Source organism: Suncus etruscus, chromosome 10, assembly GCF_024139225.1.
Source record: "Suncus etruscus isolate mSunEtr1 chromosome 10, mSunEtr1.pri.cur, whole genome shotgun sequence".
Lineage (NCBI taxonomy): Eukaryota > Metazoa > Chordata > Mammalia > Eulipotyphla > Soricidae > Suncus > Suncus etruscus.
The window spans coordinates 94,278,261-94,296,478 of record NC_064857.1 but is presented as its reverse complement, the minus strand read 5'-3'; the positions used below and the strand labels follow the sequence as shown (position 1 = coordinate 94,296,478).

The following is an 18,218-nucleotide window of genomic DNA, read 5'->3' as shown; positions in this document are numbered from 1 at the left end:
GAATAGTTTCTCCCACTCAGTGGGTGACTCATATTCTGGGCACTATTTCTTTTGAGGTGCAGAAGCTTCTCAGCTTAATGTATTCCCATCTGTTGATCTCTGCTTCCACTTGTTTGAAAAGTGCAGTTTCCTCCTTAAAGATGTCTTTAGTCTCAAAACTGTACAATGGGCATATTAATACTAGTATGGTCATTTTCCTGGGAACATCAGATGGGTGGTATAGAAAGAATAAAAAAAAGTGGCTGGCATAGAGTATTCACTGAATATAAGACCTACCTTTTTAAGTATAGCAGAAGATAGAAATCATAAATAATTTAGTATTATCTTGTCTGCCTACACCTTATGAGTATATGTGGATTCAAAGAGGATATAAGCCAACTATATTTGGAATCTTGTTAATAATGTTTTATATTCAAATGTAAATAATTTTTGTTTATATGCAACCAATAATCAAGTTTACCCAGCTTAGTTCCTTGGGAGAAAACAGGATAGTGGCATCTGAATTATGCTTCAATTCTCTTAGACCATTGACAATATCTATCATGGGAGTCTGGGAGATATTTATATTCACCTGCCCAGTGGTTATTGCTGGCTCTGAGCTCAGGAATTACCCTCTGGTGGTGCTCAGGGGACCAAGTGGATGCTGAGAACCAAACCCACATTGGCTGTGTGCAAGGCAAGGTCCCTACTTTTTACTTTTTTATTTTCTTTTACTTTTACTCTTTTACTTTCTTCATCTCCTGCCTTATGGTTGGAATATGCCATATAGTAAATCAGCCTGATATTATATGTTCCAAGATCATATAATTAATTCTGTTTCTCACTTGGAACATCAAAGACTGGGTATCAACACTATCTCACTTGTAAAGTGCCCTTGCAAGGATTAGCTTTAGTCTTTAAGTTAGCTACAAGACTGGGCTCAAAAGTCAAGCTTAATGGATTCAAATATCTTTCCCCCACATTCCTGATCTTTAACCTCAATCAACTGAACAATCTTTTCCCTGCCCTAGTTTTCTTAACTGTAAATTGATACTGCAAATAGGACCCACATCATGAGGTGAATTTCAGTATTAAAAGAGATAATATATGTAAAGTTTCTGATACAGTTACAGAAAAGATGAACATGTAATGTGAGCTGCCATTCCAATTGTGGCTAGCATAGTGTGCATGCCTGATGAGAGCTATTTATTTGTTTTGTCGATTGGGTCTGTTATTCATTTGTAGGGGAAGGAAAATAATGCTTGCCTCTCTTTTCCTCACTCTCCATCTTCTGCCATGATTCAAATGAACATCACCTGAGGTATCATCTTAGCCCTGAGGGAGGAGAAAGGGGTCTGGAGCCAAATTAAGAAAGCAGGGACATCAGGCAAGCAGCCTCAATCCCAGGGGAGAGCTCAGATTCAGAATTAACTGACCTTTCCACAGGAAGAAGAGAAGCCACAGCAAACCTCACTTTCTCTCTGCTTGGGCTGAGTCATGCTAAGTCATTCTTCTTGGAAAACATGGAGAAAGTGGTTTCCACAGAAGCTGATAACTTGTACCAGCTTTGAGAAGTGTTAGGCTCTGGACTAAACCAGGATTGTTTATAGGGCTTCCAGGCATGGGGTAGGGGCGACAGCTTTGTCAATAGAAAAGATTGAGTTCCTGCTCCATTGAAGAAACTTCTCTGAAGCTCGCCACAAAGAGCTGTGATTGCAGTTAGAGAAATCACTACACTGACAATTACCATAACAATGTCAATGAGTGAGGGAAGTAGAAAGCCTGTGGGGGAGGAATGAAATGGAGGGCCTTGATGGTGAGATTATTGCACTGGTGAAAGAGTGCTCTTTATAAGACTGATACCAACTACGATCATGTCTGTAATCAAGGTATTTAAAATTTTTATCAAAATTAAAAAGAATTAAACAGATTAAAAAAAACAATTCAGGGAATAAACCATGTTTAATGCAAACAGGCTCATAAACACAAAACTAGACTTGGGGTGTGAAAGAGACCAAGGGTTTATGATGAGGAAATATGATAGGGTCAAAGGGACTATGGTGGGGGGAATCTTTGGTGATGAGTGTGGTGTGCTAGAATTGTACCTCTAAAACTATTGTTAACCAATATTACTTCAATAGACAAATATTTTCTATCATTTTACTAAAAATAAAATAAAAAGGATAACTGCAAACTTTGGTTTGTTCTTTTTTAATTAAATAATTTATTTAAACACCGTGATTACAAACATAATTGTTGTTGGATTTCAGTCATAACAAGAATACCTGTGCAACTTTCCCATGACCAATGCCCCATCTCTTCCCTCCTCACCCCTTGCCTGTATTTAAGACAGGCTTTCTACTGCCCTCATTCATTCACATTGTTATGATAGTTGTCAGTGTAGTTATTTCTCTAATTGTACTCACCACTCTTTATGGTGAGCTTCATATTTTGAGGTCCTTCCAGCCCTCAACTCTGAAAATTATTTCAATGTCTTTAATTTTTCTTAAAAACCCATAGATAAGTGAGACTGTTCTGTGTGTCTCTCTTCCTCTGACTAATTTCACTCAGCATAATAGATTCCATGTACATCCATGTATAGGAAAATTTCATGACTTCATCTCTCCTGACAGCTGCATAATATTCCATTGTGTATATATACCACAATTTCTTTAGTCATTCATCTGCTGAAGGGCATCTTGGCTATTTCCAGAGTCTGGCAATTGGAAAAAGTGCTGCAATGAATATAGGTATGAGGAAGGGATTTTTGTTTTGGATTTTTGTGTTCGTAGGGTATATCCCTGAAAATGGCATAGCTGGATAAAATGGGAGCTCAATTTTCAATTTTTTGAGGAATCACTATATTGTTTTCCATAAGAGCTGGACTAGATGACATTCCCACTAGTAGTGAATGAGAGTTATTTTTCCCCACATCCCTACCAGTACTGATTGTTCTTGTTCTTTGTGATGTGTGTGAGTCTCTGTGGTATGAGATGGTATCTCATGTTTTGATTTGCATCTCCCTGATGATTGTGGAGCATTTTATTATGTGCCTTTTGGCCATTTGTATTTCTTCTTTGGGAAATTGTTCATTTCTTCTCCCCATTTTTGATGGGGTTGGATGTTTTTCTTGTTAAGTTCTGTCAGTACCTTGTATATCTTAGATATTAGCCCTTTATCTGATGGATATCGAGTGAATAGCTTCTCCCATTCTGTAGGTGGCTTTTGTATCCTGGGCATTATTTCCTTTGAGGTGCAGAAGCTTCTCAGCTTAATATAGTCCCATTTGTGTATCTCTGCTTCCACTTGTTTGGAGAGCACTGTTTTCTCCTTGAAGGTGCCTTTAGTTTCAATGTCCTGGAGTGTTTTACCTATGTGTTGTTCTATATACCTTATGGTTTCAAGTCTAATATCAAGGTCTTTAATCCATTTACAATTGACCTTGGTGAATGGTGTTAGCTGGAGGTCTGAGTCCGTTTTTTTGCAAGTGGATGACCAGTTGTGCCAACACCACTTGTTGAAGAGGCTTTCCTTGCTCCATTTTGCATTTCTTGCCCCTTTATAAAAAAACGAATTGATTGTATACCTTGTGAGCATTTTCTGAATACTCTAGTCTATTCCACTGATCTGAGGGTCTGTCTTTATTCCAATACCATGCTGTTTTAATAACTATTGCTTTGTAATACAATTTAAAGTGGGGAAAAGTGATGCCTTTCATATTCCTTTTCCCAAGGGTTGCTCTAGGTATTCATTGTTCCAAATGAATTTCAGGAGTGTTTGATCCACTTCTTTGAAGAATATTATGGGTATTTTTAGAGGGATTGCATTAAATCTGTACAATACCTTGGGGAGTATTGCCATTTTAATGATCTTAATCATCCCAATCCATGAGCAGGATACATGCCTTCATTTCTGAGTATCCTTTTTATTTCTTGAAGAAGTGTTTTTTAGTTTTCTTTATATAAGTCATTAGTTAAGTTGACTCCAAGACTTTGAGTTTGTGTGGCAATAATGTAAATGGATTGGTTTTTTGATATCCATTTCTTCTCTATCATTATTAGTGTATAATAAAAATTTTATATTAAAATATAATATAATTGATTTTTTGTGTTAATTTGTATCCTGCCATTTTGCAATATGATTCTATTGTTTCTAGAAGTTTTTTGGTAGAGTCTTTAGGATTTTCTAAATACCATATCATGTCGTTTCAAACAGTGAGAGCTTGACTTTTTCTTTCTTATCTGGATGCCCTTGATATCTTTTTCTTGCCTAATCGCTATGGCAAGAACTTCCAGCACTACGTTAAATAGAGTGGTGAGAGAGGGCAGCCTTATCTTGTACCAGATTTTAGAGGAAAGGCTTTTAGTTTGTCTCCATTGAGAATAATATTTTCCATTGGCTGGTGTTATATATTGAGAAAAGTCTCTACTATATTGAGAAAAGTTCCTTCTATTCCCATCTTTATGTGACTTTTTTTTAATCAAGAATGGGTGTTGGACCTTATCAAATGCTTTTTTTACATCTATTGATATGATCATATGGATTTTATTTTTCTTGTTGTTGATATGGTGACTTATGTTGGTTGATTTATGGATGTTAAACCATCCTTGCATTCCTGGGATGAAACTTACTTGGTTCTGATGAACGACCTCCTTGATGAGGCATTGGATCCTGTTTGCCAGAATTTTGTTAAGAATCTTTGCATCTGTGTACATCAGGGATATTGGTCTATAGTTTTTTTATTTTGCAGCATCTCTGTCTGGTTTTCTTATCAAGGTGATGTTAGCGTCTTAAAAACTGTTTGTTAGTGTTCCTGATTCTTCAATTTCATGAAAGAGCCTGCAGAGGATTGTTAGAAGTTTCTCTTGAAAGGTTTGAAAGAATTCGTTAGTGAATCCAATTGGACCTGGGTTTTTCTTTTTGGGAAGACTCTTGATGACCATTTTAATTTTGTCAGTAGTGATATGTCTGTTTATATGTAAGATCATCCTGGTTTAACCGTGGAAGATTATAAGAGTCCAAGAATTTATCCATTTTCTCCAGGTTTTCATGTTTCTGGTTTGTTCTTTAACATAGTGCTTTCCTTTTCTCTCAAATTAGCCCAAGAGTTATTCCTACCAAGAAAGGCTCTTAATGCATAGTCATTCATTTTATCATTATTGAATAGCCCACCATGTGTTGGGCACAGTGTAATAGAATTCTCTCAAAAGGCATGTCACAAAATCTCTATAATCCTAAGTACTCTATCTCTATAATCCTAAATTTGTAAAAGTGGGTGTAAAGGTGAACTGGAGGCACGTTACTTCCCTAATCAAAGCTAAGCAAAGGAAACGTTATTAGAGCTGAAATGTCTGTTTCCCAAAATTGAGTGAAAATTCTACCTTTGCCATTTTTCTACTATCATAGTGATGGTTTCATACATTTTCGGAATAAAGAATGGTTTTTCAGTCTACAAAAGGATAATAATGGCTCCATAAGGTTTTGTTTATGGACTAGTAGGCCTAAAATTTATAGAGTATCATACTGGAATCATAGTCATTATAAATGGGAGTTACTTTAAAACCAGTGAAAATTTGCATACGCCCAAAAAAGTGCATGTGACCATTTTAAAAAAGCAAGATCATGGTATATTTGTAATGTACTATTAAATTTTGGTTTCATGTATGGTTGTATCTGAACATCTTATATTGAAGATTATTAGAGATGCTCAAATTGATACTTATACATAGAAGTCCCAATATTTAAAACTTATTTCAAAGGGGGTCCAGAATACAGGGAATCAAATAGCAGGGACTATGAGATAATATTCTGCTTTGGGTAAACATAGTAGAGGGCCCTTAAGTAGAACTTTTCCCGATGGACTCACAAACCACCTTCTTTTTTACTGTATTGCCTTCTAGGGCATTTAATGGATCATGCATACTTGTAGGGTTTGGGCAATAGAGAGATGGGGTTTCTAGGTATTTTGGCATTATAAATTATGTGATTTCTCTGGTAAAAACTTCATCCTATATGATAAATTACCCTTTTAATGATATCTTTTCAGCATATGTAAGTCATGGTTACGGTCCTTTATAATTTCTGTATAAAATAAAGAAAATGGAAACAGCATTTCTAAAATAAATGTTACTTCAAACCAATCTGTATTGACTTGCCCAGAATAGTGACTTCAACATTTTTACATCTGCAGATTGGCATCTGCAGATTGGCAATTGAAACCCATTGAGTAGAAGTATACTCAGTTCCTTCAGATATTGCCATTTTCTGTCCATTTTATGGAAGCTTGTTTATTGATCCACTCTTTTGAGATATATTTTACTTCTAATAATGTGTATCAAGGCAATTCTGAAAGGATGGGTTTTCACTTACTAGTTGGAGTCTTGAAAGTAGGCTTGGAGAAGCTGAAACTAGATGGCGTTTACCCTTCACTCCCTTTTCCCTAAGGGTCATTTAATTTTGAGTTCTCTTATGGAATTTTGGAATTTGGTTTATTATTTTATGTGCACTGTTTAGTTGTGATTCAGACACTGTTAAATTTTTTCCATGATGAGTCCCCAACTAGAACACACACTGTGGTCATGGACCATGTCTTTTCATTCTTTCACGGTCCTGATTTCTTTTAAGGGTGTCATCAAAGCAAGCTTAAAAAAAAATCCTTAAAATATGGCCAGAGTTTACTTGAGAATTGTATTTTTGGCTATAACATTAAGAGAATGTAGTCGAAGTAAGAATGTAGGAAAGTTTTGGGCTTCTTTAAAGTGTTCGTTTATTTGAAATTGACCTCAAACTGGATGTCCTTCTCTTCTCATCTCACATTGCATTTCTCATTGTTCTTTAATCTCAAGATTCACTTGCTCTTGTTAAGTAAGTTAAAGAAACTACTTTCACTGTTTTTTTGTGAGTAGATTTCTTTCCCCAACAACCCATTCTCATTGTTGTATCATTAACTCAAACTCACTCTAGGAAACATACCTTAGTAGCTACTTTTTCAGAAAGTCCCTTCATTTTCATTAGTAATAAATCCCTTTATTTCTAAAATTTGTGCAGAAATTTTACCTTTCCTTCAAGGAATTTAATATCTAATCCCTAAGCTAATGTTACATTAAAACTAAATGCTAAATAAAATATTAGAATAAAAATATTAAAATTAACTTTAATCTACTTTAATTAATTTAATTAAATTAATCTAGTGTTGTCATTGGTCCTTGTCAATATCAGCTTTCCTCTCTAGGGACAAGCTCTATGTGGTTATATATGCATTTAATTTTATTCACCACTTCACCTTTAGTCCTTAGCTTAAAAGAAGTTCTTAGTACATCTTTTAAATGAATTATTTGGCATTTTTTGTTTTTGGACTACACCTGGTTGAGCTATGGGTTTTTCCTGACTCTGTGCTCAAAGGCTAGCTATGGTAGCTGCTTTGATCCCTATACTATCTTTCTGACCTTAAAGTAATCCACAATTATTAACTGAGTATTAAATCTGAGAGAATATATTGCAGCTTACTGAGTGTCAGAAGACAAGAAAATGTCATTAATATATAAAAAATGCCAACAATAGAAATAATGTTTAGTGGATTAACACCAACCCAAGAAAATGCAGAAGTTGAATTTACAAAGCAAAATAAAAAGAATGAAATGTACTTTACTTCTGAGGTGAATTTCACTTCTGAGGTGAAAGTGAGTAGACTGATTTGATGAGATAAACTGATATGTTACAAGTTCAATTTAGTGGCATGGTCTGTGTATTAGTTATATACTGCACAATAAATAACCCCTAAATGTAACACTTTAAAATAATATCTTATTTTATAATTTTCATTGTCATGCTTTAGTTGGTTCCTCTACTCAGGGTCTCTCAAAGCTGGGGAATTTTAATATCATCTGAAGACTTGACTGAGAAGGTATCCATTTCCAAACTCACATGATTTAGTGCGATTATCTTCTGCTGAAGGTTTTGGTACCCCTATTGAAGCATCAGAAACTTCATTTGGTTCTTTGCCTCATGGACACATATTTTTAAAGGGTCACTCACAGCACAGCAGCTAATTTCATCTGAGTGAAAAGTGGGAGAATAAGAAGCTAGGCAAGGGATTGAAGGCTACATAGAAATGACAAAATTTTTATAATTTATTCTTAAAGATGATTTTCTTGTTTTGGGGTCACAATTGGCAGTGCTCAGGGATCACTCCTGGTGGGCTCAGGCAATTTATGGGGTTCTAGAGATCAATTCTGGGTTGGCTTTATGCAAAGCAAATGCCCTACCCATTGTACTATGGCTCTGCCCATTAGAGGTCACTTGTTTAGAAGCAAGATACTAGATCTACACTAAGCTCAAGGCTAGAAATTAAGTAGAAGGGGCAGGTCACTGAGGAGTGAATTTCAGATATTACCAACCACAGCCTACAATTATTATGATTACTAGCATCATCTAGAACTGGAAAGGAAGTAAGATTATTATATTTTTATTTTAAGGGTTTTGAATTGTGTTGTGAATAATTAGCAACCATAAAAGATAAGGCAAACTTGAAGAAAATCGCTTATACTATCACAGATTATAAGGATTTAAGCTGAAGAAAAGTTAAATATTGTAGTGATAAAGCTTTATTTTCTACTTAAACTATATCCTGATAAGTATCTTCTAGACAGGGAACATAAATGACTATCAAGAAGCAAAAAGATACAGAGAAGAGTGGCAGGATTGTAAATAGATGTGTTTATCTCATGGCCCCAGAACGGGGATAAGCATTTAGAACCAAGTTTCTTAATCTTCTCCCTTATAAGTTTCCTCCCACCCTCTAACAATCACCATTTTGTTTTCTTTCACAATCACTTGGGAAAATCCAAAGAAGTGCAATACACTTGAGTGATCATTTGGTTTTTGGTTTGTGGCTTCCTGTGACTATCATTAGAGACTGTGTGCTTTATTAGCTCTCTCCTGAACATGGTACTGATTAGGAACATAAGTGCAACCAGTCAGACTGAATAGGAGCACCTCAAATTGACAACAGAAAATCTTTGTTGCTGATTTTCTAATGACAATATTTTCTATTTTGCTGTTTTCTTGCTGAAAAAAATTTTCCTATATAAATTTTTCTCTCCTAGTAGTGCTGTGGCTTCACACTCTTATGGGAGTTAGATCTGATTCCCATGAAATTGTAAGCACCAAAGAAGAGAGATAATTGTTATGAGACATCAAAGGAAAAATTCAGAATGGGTAAAGGGAAACTGTGCTTACCTCAGTTGTCTGCCAATTAATACACTGGTTCCATCCAAAGGACATGGATTAAACTCTGAAAGAAGAGCTTGGAGATGAGAGGTTGCACTGTAGCTTCTGTGATGAGTGGATAGCCTTGAGGTTTGGAGAAGTGAAGTAAGATTACATTTATGGTTCATTTCACAAAGAGTAGAGGATCATCTAGTTCAAAGAGAAACAATTTGAGGAGTATTCCTCCTTGTTTTGAGCCCAAAACAATTCCTTTTAAAATGAAAACAAACAGGCCAAATCACGGCCACTGTAGGTCTGTGTCTGGGTACAGAAAGGAACCTGCCAGTCCCTCCCATCAACCCCCCTTTTCCCAAACTGTGCAGACACTAGCTCTGTGGGCTGGGCACAGTGACCCATGGATCCTCCTTCAAACACTGCTTGAGCTGTCTCTAATCCTCCATCTAATGCCTCCATCCAGGTTTCATCGTTTACCTGGCTGCCAGCTTCCCATGGCCATTGTAGTTTGTGACTGGTTACAAAAAGAGATCCACTGGTCTCTATCATCAGCCCTCCTTTTCCCAGACCATGCAGATGCAGTTTGAAAAGAAGACATTTCAATTTATACAATATAGCTCTAGGCTGATTGGATCTCTAACTTCTTTTTTATTTTGTTTGTTAGTTTGTTTTTTGGGGCCACACCCGCTCAGAAATCGCCCCTGGCTTGGGGGACCATATGGGACACTGGGGGATCAAACCAAGGTCCGTCCTAGGCTAGCTCGAGACATCTTTACTCCTTGCTCCACTGCTCCGGCCACCAATTCTGTGCTCTTCTTCTGCTCCTAAGGGGACTCACCTACGCATTAACATTTTGTGCTCTTTACCTTTAAGACTCTTGCCATTATATATATGTTGACCTCCTGGTCCATTCCTACCTTCCATTTTCTTGGTTTCTGAAGCCCATTTCTCTACTTCCCAATATTATATGCCACCTGAAATTTACCAGAGTCTCAACTCACCTCCTATATCACCTCCATGGGCTCATCTTTGTACTAGAAGCCTTGATAAGATCGGTGCAAATCACCATTTTTGCAACTATTTTGTTTGAATTTTTAGGTTTGAAATTATTGTCATTTGGACAGCACTAAGCCCAAGTAACAAAATTTAATATCACTTGATCTTGAGAAATGATACACAAGAATGCATTTCTTCTATAGTTTTCTAAACCAAATAATTCAAATCCTACCCCGAAGAGACCCTAAAACTCTCCAAATTAAGAATAATAAACTTTAAATGAGTAAAACAAGATTTTTATCAAAATAAAATTATTTTGGTGATTGAAATAAAATTGTAAAGTGTGCCATAAGTTGCATGAAAATCAGTTAAGTCAGTATCCTCTGAGGAGAAATGAGTCCACACTAACAGCCCTGAATATATGTTTGGATACTCCCTTTTTTGCTGTTGCTGAAAATACCCAACTTAACAGTATTTGAAAACTTAAAAAAAATCTGAGTAGAAGGGGCTGGAGCAATAGCACAGCAGTATGATGTTTACCTTGCACGCAGCCAATCCAGGATGGAAGGTGGTTCGAATCCCGGCATCCCATATGGTCCCCTAAGCCAGGAGCAATTTCTGAGTGCATAGCCAGGAGTAACCCTTGAGTGTTAGCAGGTGTGGCCCAAAAACAACAACAAAAAAACCTGAGTAGAAAGTAATTTTAAAAAACTCACAAAACATTTCTAAGCTACTATTTACTAATTTCATTGAATTCTATAAAATAAACTCTATAATGTACATATTACTTGTGACATAAATGAAATAGATAAATCTCTCAAGATTTTTCATCCAAACTTAAAAAACAGGTGTGTTTGATTCTAAAGGCATACTTACCTCCCAAAGTTCATGCTTTTGGGAGGAACCAGAAATAATTTGACAGAAGATGAATAAATGAGTTCATGTTGTGGGAGTTAGAGATTTTAATATGGAAGAATAGATAGACAAATATTGCACAAAAATCAAGAAATAACTCATAAAGAGACATACCAATGATCACTGAAGATTTCTAATTTAAATATTTGATCATATATATACTGATACATACTGGTTTCTGTATGTTTTATGTTTGCCTATAGACTGAATACATTTTTGCACATGTAACTTTGTATTTGAACACAAAACTATTCATGTGACAATTTATGGTACAAATAACTATTTTACTTACTTCCAGCTAAAATCCAAATCTTGTTCTCGATTGCCATTATGCACATTTAAGAGAAAAAGGCTTTTTAGTGAAATAGCTAATTACAAGGATGGGATAGAACAGAAAAGAATATAAAGTCTTGGGTTAGATAGATAATACATCAGGTAAGACATTTGACTTATATTCTCTGAACCCAACCTGGGTTGGATCCCTGGCACCATTCAAAGCCTTACCAGGAATGCAAAGCCAAGAGTATGGTATGACACTACTGGGGGGAAAATGAGAGAAAAGAAAGAAGAAAAAAAGTAAAAAAGAAGAAGAAGAAAGTAAAAAAGAAGAAAGAAAGAAAGAAAGAAAGAAAGAAAGAAAGAAAGAAAGAAAGAAAGAAAGAAAGAAAGAAAGAAAGAAAGAAAGAAAGAAAGAAAGAAGAAAGGAAGGAAGGAAGGAAGGAAGAAGAAAGGAAGGCAGAAAAGAAGGAAAAAAGGAAGGAAGGAAAAGAAAGAAATGAAAAAAGAAAGGGAGAAAAAGAAGGAAAAAAGAAAAAAAGAAAAGAGGAACAAAAGAAGAAAAGAAAAAAGAAAAATGCAGACCTAGAACATCTTATTGCACTAGAAAATACTTTAAATAAAGTGTGAAATCATGTCACTATGATCAAGGTGCTAGTTGAAATGTCCTTACTTGCCAATTTTGGAATAATTTGAATACTCAACTTGAAATGTGAAATGGGTATGAAAATTATCAGTTGTAATAACTGTAAAAATATATAACAATAGGAATCATCAAGAGCTGTTAAATTCAAGAGACAGTTTTTATAAAGGAAAAAGTATATTTGTATAATCTTAAACTATGTACCTATGGGTTGCTTATTAGTCATCAGGAAGAAAATCTGATAATCACACAATGGAGAATTTGATCATTTTGACTAATCAAAATAAATATAATTTGAGGTAGGTGGATATTGTACAGTTCTAACTGATATCCTGTGAAATAGATACATCATCATCTATGAAGTATTTAGTCTTAGAATACACATTCTGAATTTAACCACAATGAAACATCAGATGTTTCAAAGAGGAACATAACCAAAAAAGGAGAAAAAAAACTACTGTGTTCCTTAAAAAAAATTGTAAAGATAGCCTGTGGAGATATTTCCAATTAAACGAGGTTCCTTAGTCCTTTAGGCCTATTATGATAAAAGTAGCATAGAATGGATTCACTATTTATATACACACAACGAATATTTATTTCTAATAGTCTGGAAATCCAAGATCTGGTGTTTGGTGGGACTAGTCTCAGTTCATAGGTGTCTATCTCCTTGTAGCCTCCTTGTAGAACAGAAAGAAGCATATTCTTTTGGGATTTTTATGAGGTTATTTTAACTTCATCAAATTCTAATGTTATTACAAGGAATCTCCCATCTACAATTCCATTTGGGGATAGGGCTCTAACTTATGAATATGCAAGAGATACACATATTCAGTTCATTAATAGAATTACAAACAACTAAATGCAATACCTGTACTTAGACTGGATCATTAAAGACATGAATGGACAGACTGACAAATTAGTATACAAATGGTAGATTAAATTTAAATATATAAATGATAATTAAAATATACTGGTACTAATGATTATGTTGTACATATACCACTCTTCTTGAAAAATACACATCAACATATAATTAAGGGTAAAATTCTATTCTATGTGCAAATTATGTTCAAGTAGTTAAGAGGGGGGAAGAAAAAAATCATATAGAGAGGTGGGGAAGTGATGAAATAAATGAGATAAAGTGCCAAGAAAAGGTGAGTGAGTAAAAGAGATATAGGGTTTCTTGTACTGTATTTCATTATTGCAATTTTTTTTTTTTTGGTTTTTGGGTCACACCGGGCAGTGCTCAGGGATATTCCTGGCTCTACGCTTAGAAATTGCTCCTGGCAGGCTTGGGGGACCATATGAGATGCTGGGATTCAAACCACCATCCTTCTGCATGCAAGGCAAACACCTTACCTCCATGCTATCTCTCTGGCCCCTATTGCAACTATTTTGTTTGAATCTTTAGGTTTGAAATTATTGTCATTTGGACAGCACTAAGCCCAAATAATAAAATTTAATATCACTTGATCTCGAGAAATGAGACACAAGAATGCATTTCTTCTATAGTTCTCAAAACCAAATAATTCAAATCCTACCCCAAAGAGACCCTAAAACTCTCCAAATTAAGAAGAATAAACTTTAAATGAGTAAAATAAGATTTTTATCAAAATAAAATTATTTTGGTCATTGAAATAAAATTGTAAAGTGTGCCATAAGTTGCATGAAAAATTTTGGACATGATTTGACCTGAGGAAGACAAGCTTTGTTGCTACTTTGACAGTTTGGAGAGAGACAATGATATAGACTGAGGGCTGTATTTAGGGAAAATGGTCTTCAGATTTGCGAACAGCTTCAATGGCAGAACAAATCCTACTTAAATTCTGATTCAATTAAGTGGCCAACAAGAAAAATGTAACATAAACAAAGTTAGGATTCTTTATGATTAATTCAAATAAATGGTGAGCTAATCATCGAGATGGATATTGCAGATGGAGTAAAGTGAAAGAAATAAAACTTCCATGCATATTATCTGGGGAGAAAAAGTACTGATCCGAATAAATGTGTTATTCTCAGTGATTTACAGGCCCTTAATACTCACTAGACCTCAGGCATGTGTGACTATATTTCAATATTGACTCCATGATTCTTCTGATACATTTTACAAATGTAAAAAGCAAGGCTCAAAGATATTAGAAAAATATTCCTGGTATTATACAGTTATAAGTTCAGGAGACACATTTTTAATGAAGAAAGCATGCTTTTTCCACTATATAATGTCATACCCAAAAGGAAAGTGCAATTTTTTTAAATTAAAGAGTCTACAGCTCTTATTTTCTTGCCTTTCTTCCTTATAGCTACAGTACAAGATGGGGGTGATATTAAATATTTATCATACCATTAAACTAAAATCCATGGTGCTCGCTTTGTCAGCATATATACTAAAATTGGAACAATACAGAGAAGATTAGCATGGCCCCTACACAAGGCTGACATGCAAATTCGTGAAGTGTTCCATATTTTTGGGAACTTTGCACTGGTGAAGAGTGTTGTTCTTTTTATGACTAAAACCCAACTACAATTATGTTTGTGATCACGGTGTTTTAATAATGATATTATTTAAAAAAATACAACCCATGGACTATAAGAAAAATAAAAGATAATATAGCTGTAATATCCAGAGACAATAGAGATGAGGGCCAGGAGGACCAGTTAATGGCAGAAAGCTTGCCACAAAGTGCAGTGACTGCAGTTAGGGGAGAGAAGGGATCAACTATAACAATGATAATTGGAACTGATTACTCTGGACAACTGAGTGCTGAAAGGATATAAAATTATATGCAGAGTACCACTGCATTAACAGTAGTGCAAAACAGTGTAAAAAGGACAGAAAGGGTGCTCGCTTCGGCAGCACATATACTAAAATTGGAACAATACAGTGAAGATTAGCATGGCCCCTGTGCAAGGATGACATGAAAATTCGTGAAGCTTTCCATATTAAAAAAGAAAGAAAATAGGAGAGAGAGAGAGAGAGAGAGAGAGAGAGAGAGAGAGAGAGAGTAAAATGGATGCCCCAGAGGCAAGCAGAGGTGGAGGGAAGTAAACTGGGGGACTTTGGTGGTAGGAAATATGCACTTTTGAAAAGTGGTGTACAATCTATGACAAACTTAATCATGAACAATTTTATAACCATGCTTCTTAAATAAATTATTTAAGAAAACCCTACAAACTAAACAATATATTTTAAGGGGGGGGGAGTCTCAGATTTGCAATTCATGCTCCACCAACTCTTAAAAGCCTCTGAGTGGAATTCCCTAACTTTCTCTAGAAGATGGCAATTATACAACAGTGAGATCCCAGAAGCCAGAAACCTGGGCCCTCTCCATGACTCTGCAGTTTATTGTCTGTGAAATGGTACCATACAGTGTTGTAACAGTTACATGAGATAACATAAGTAAAGACACATAGAGGTAGATACATTACTGTTTTCTTGCATTTCCCCAACTCTTCCCTAACAAACAATCCCTTTGCACATTAAAACAAAATAAAATAAGATAAATACAACTATAAGGCAAAGACCTCGAAAATACAGTGAATACAGCCACCATTTTTGCCAACACATTCAGAATGTTTTGTTTTCTTCAAGAGAACCATCCACAACCATCTGGGTTGAAAATCCCTAATGCACTAGGAAGAGTACATTAAACAAAAATACATTCATAAAGGGGAAGATATTTGGCAGTGATATCTCTATAGTTTATAATCCTTAACTTAGCATGTGGTTAAAGCTTCAAGGACAGAAATCTTTATCTTCCTTCTGTTACCAATCATACAGGAATATGCCACTCCCTGACTTCTTAGATTTCAGATTTATGCCTGTAAATACAGACAGATATTGCTTTTCCTAAGTCACTATAGATCAAGCCTTGTTCTCAGAGCACCTCTAAATAAGTCATCTGGTATATTTATTAAAACATACATACTCCCATAATCCTACCAATAGCTTCCAAATTAGAAGACTCAATCATCTTCACTTTGATTGCCTCCCACCAAGAAATGACAATGTTCTTATCCTTGAGAATCAAAAAGTTTAATCTTTTCAGATAAAGAGTTCTATGGTATACATCAACACTTTATAATCTTTCATGAAACCCGCAGTGGTTTCGTGAAACCCACTCTACCTTACTAAAATACCGAGAGAATCACTCAAGTATGCTCAAATGGTAAGAGCACATGCATTGGATGCGTGAGGCCTCTAATAAGATTCCTGATAAGGAATGACTATTTTCCCTACCCCTCAACCCTGCTATACTCTGGTTTCTGAGGACAGCCCCACAATCTAAGTATCCCGTTTATATGAGACAGACATATCACAGAAATGGATTTCCTCTTTAGAATGAAATTTAGCATAGGTAATAACTATGGGTTTGAGACCTGGATAATGCTCACTAACTCTCTCCAGTTTTGAGGAAGGGCCTCATTGACTGATGATCTTTGAGTCATTTCAGTCCTTATGATAGAGAGGGCACAGATTAGGAGAACACAAAATTGTTGATGTCCCCAACTCTGTTACTTCCTATCTGTGTGCTCAACCCAGAGTGACTTAAGTTTTTAGAGCTCTTAGTTCTACCAAACCAGATATTGTCTATCTGGTATATATCTGATACAAGGCTTCAAGGAGTTGCTCTGACATTATATGCAATTATATACATTTATGTATATTTTCATATAATTTGCAGCCTAATGCATCAATGGGTTTGGAGGGGATTCTTCCTTCACTTAGTGTTCTTACTGGCTCTGGACATCAACACCTGTTTTTCTCACTCAGGCACCTTCACCTACACTCACAGGATGGCTACAACTAAACACCGAATAAACTAAACTGACTTTTCCAGGTTGCTTAGTGATTTATCACATGGCTGCTCTTCTAGACTTGGAAGGCTGATGGCAACTCTGCCAGAGACACATGGGTGAGTTGGAGTCCAGTTGCTTGTCAGCAATGTTCTGAGGACACTTTTATAAGACTTTTCACACTTTTCTAGCATCCTCCACCCTCAGTCAGACACCAGAGGTTACCACATGCTTACCATATGCCAGAGTGCTAGGGAAGCTGCAGGTTACATGTGCCATCCAGTACTCTGCTCAGCGTCCTCTCTCCTGCTTCACTTAAGTGAATAATTTTTGTGTGGTTGTGGGCACCCTGCCTGATACCTCCACATCAGCTTTTATTGACCAAATCATGTTAATATTTTCTTATAGGCACTGCTGTCCTTCCCTCCCCGTTTAATCAACCCTACCAATAATTTACTAAAAAACAAATGTGTCACAATCATAGAGACTTTACTTTGCTAGGAGTTTTCAACTCTTCATAGTCATTGAGAAGGGTTATCAGTCTTCTTAGCAATTGTAATTTGTCCCCCAGCACCTCAGCAGACCAAAGATAATCAAGTACTTTGTTAAGTTACTTGCTCAAGCATATTTTTATCTTTCACAGGATTTTCCTGTGAATACTCCTCAAGTTTGATCGCATTGTTTGGGAGGTTTACAAAACATCAGAATCCTAGTCCCAGAGATTCAGATTTAATTGATCTGGATGTAAGTTGGGTGTGGGAAACTTTTAAAACAGCTAAGACTGAGGAGCATGGTCTCAGTAAGAACATCACAGAATTTTTCCCATATTGTCTCAATCTTTTATTGCCATTGTTTTTTGTTTTGTTTTGTTTTTACTGATAATATATCCCAGATTTATTTTTGATAAAGTATAAAATATATTTAGAAAAGCAAATGATTAAAATTAAAATACTAATTAATAGTACTATGATTAACAAAACAGTAAATAGCATAACAGTTTTCATACAATTTGAAATTCCTCACAAAAAGACTAATCACATTATATGACAATTATTTAAAGGCAAATAATAAGAAAAAAGGACATATATTTATGTCAGGTTTGATTTCCTGGGGGGAAAAATCAATGCTATGATGAATTAGGAGTGGAAAGGATTTACTGGGAAGTAACATCTATGAGTGGAAAAAACAAACAAACAAACAAACAGAAAAGCACTGTAGGTCAGAGGAAGCCATCAGAACATGATAGACCCAAAAGAGTCATTGTGAAGTCATTTTGGATCTTAGGATAATGATAGCCAATCGGAGAAGCCCCTCATCAGGCAAAAATGATTTGGCTCTTGGACCACCCTCCTGCTCAGTCAATGGCTAAAGTGCTACTCTAAGAAATATGAGT

At 35.6% G+C, this 18,218-nt stretch overlaps 2 non-coding genes across 2 annotated transcripts; both read left to right on the top strand.

The window, feature by feature from the left end:
* The first annotated feature begins 14,391 nt into the window (after window positions 1–14,391).
* LOC126021507 (U6 spliceosomal RNA) lies at window positions 14,392–14,498 on the top strand. The gene has a single exon (XR_007500018.1). It is a non-coding gene; the product is annotated as a U6 spliceosomal RNA (small nuclear RNA).
* A 371-nt stretch (window positions 14,499–14,869) lies between these two features.
* On the top strand, window positions 14,870–14,976 carry LOC126021573 (U6 spliceosomal RNA). Its single transcript, XR_007500077.1, has one exon. It is a non-coding gene; the product is annotated as a U6 spliceosomal RNA (small nuclear RNA).
* The last annotated feature ends 3,242 nt before the right edge of the window (window positions 14,977–18,218 follow it).